Consider the following 2,385-nt stretch of genomic DNA (forward strand, 5'->3'; position numbering starts at 1 on the left):
GGCAGCAGACAACTTCTGCAGACATAAGCATCCCTTTCTGACAGCTCTGAAAAGAGCAGTGGTTCTCCTAGCACAGTGTTTGAGCTCTGAGAATGGACAGACTGCCTCCTCAAGTGGGTCCCTGTCTCCCGTTTAGCCTAACTGGGAGACACCTCTCAGTAGGGACTGACAAATACCTCATATAGGCAGGTACCCCTCTGGGGCAAAGATTCTAGAGGAAGGATCAGGCAGCAATATTTGCTGTTCTGCAATGTTTGCTGTTCTGCAGCCTCTACTGGTGATACCCAGGCAAACAGGGTCTGGAGTGGACCTCCAGCAAACTCCAACAGACCTGCAGCTGAGAGACCTGACTATTAGAAGGAAAACTAACAAACAGAAAGGAATACCATCAACATCAACAAAAAGGACATCTACATCAAAACCCCATCTGTAGGTCACCAACATCAAAGACAAAAGGTAGATAAAACCACAAAGATAGGGAGAAACCAGAGCAGAAAAGCTAAAAATTCTAAAAACCAGAGCACCTCTTATCCTCCAAAGGTTTGCAGCTCCTTGCCAGCAACAGAACAAAGCTGGATGGAGAATGACTTTGATGAGCTGACAGAAGTAGGCTTCAGAAGGACAATAATAACAAACTTCACTGAGCTAAAGGAGCATGTTCAAACCCATCGCAAGGAAGCTAAAAACCATGAAAAAATGTTAGATGAATGGCTAACTAGAATAAACAGTGTAGAGAAGACCTTAAATGACCTGATGGAGCTGAAAACTACGGCACGAGAACTTCGTGACACATGCACAAGCTTCAATAGCTGATTCAATCAAGTGGAAGAAAGGATATCAGTGATTGAAGATCAAATTAATGAAATAAAGGGAGAAGACAAGGTTAGAGAAAAAAGAGTAAAAAGAAATGAACAAAACCTCCAAGAAATATGGGACTATATGAAAAGACTAAATCTATGTTTGATTAGTGTAACTGAAATTGATGGGGAGAATGGAACCAAGTTGGAAAACACTCTTCGGTATATTATCCAGGAGAACTTCCCCAACCTAGCAAGGCAGGCCAACATTCAAATTCATGAAAGACAGAGAATACCACAAAGATACTCCTCCCCAACCTAGCAAGGCAGGCCAACATTCAAAATCAGGAAATACAAAGACCACCACAAAGATACTCCTCAAGAAGAGCAACCCCAAGACACATAATTGTCAGATTCACCAAGGCTGAAATGAAGGAAAAAAATGTTAAGGGCAACCAGAGAGAAAGGTCAGGTTACCCACAAAGGGAAGCCCATCAGACTAACAGTGGATCTGTCTGCAGAAACCCTACAAGCCAGAAGAGAGTGGGGGCCAATATTCAACATTCTTAAAGAAAAGAATTTTCAACCCAGAATTTCATATCCAGCCAAACTAAGCTTCGTAAGTGAAGGAGAATTAAAATCCTTTACAGACAAGCAAATGCCGAGAGATTCTGTCACCACCAGGCCTGCCTTACAAGAGCTCCTGAAGGAAGCACTGAACATGGAAAGAAACAACTGGTACCAGCCACTGCAAAAACATGCCAAATTGTAAAGAACATTGATGCTATGAAGCAACTGCATCAACTAACGGGCAAAATAACCAGCTAACATCATAATGGCAGGATCAAATTCACACATAACAATATTAACCTTAAATGGAAATGGGCTAAATGCCCCAATTAAAAGACACAGACTGGCAAATTGGATAAAGAGTCAAGACCCATTGGTGTGCTGTATTCAGGAGACCTATCTCATGTGCAAAGACACACATAGGCTCAAAATAAAGGGATAGAGGAAGATCTACCAAGCACATGGAAAGCAAAAAAAAAACAGAAGTTGCAATCCTAGACTCTGATAAAACAGACTTTAAACCAACAAAGATCAAAAGAGACAAAGAAGGCCATTACATAATCATAAAGGGATCAATTCAACAAGAAGAGTTAACTATCCTAAGTATATATGCACCAAATACAGGAGCACTCAGATTCATAAAGCAAGTCCTTAGAGACCTACAAAGAGACTTAGACTCCCACACAATAATAATGGTAGACTTTAACACCCCACTGTCAATATTAGATAGATCAATGAGACAGGTTAACAAGGATATCCAGGACTTGAACTCAGCTCTGCAACAAGTGGAACTAATAGACATCTACAGAACTCTCCACTCCAAATCAACAGAATACACATTCTTCTCAGCACCACATTACACTTATTCTAAAATTGACCACATAATTGGAAATAAAGCACTCCTCAGTAAATGTAAAAGAATAGAAATCATGGCTGGGCGCGGTGGCTCAAGCCTGTAATCCCAGCACTTTGGGAGGCCGAGACGGGCGGATCACGAGGTCAGGAGATCGAGACCATC

The sequence above is a fragment of the Colobus angolensis genome, unplaced genomic scaffold (genome assembly GCF_000951035.1).
Source record: "Colobus angolensis palliatus isolate OR3802 unplaced genomic scaffold, Cang.pa_1.0 Scaffold152, whole genome shotgun sequence".
NCBI lineage: Eukaryota > Metazoa > Chordata > Mammalia > Primates > Cercopithecidae > Colobus > Colobus angolensis.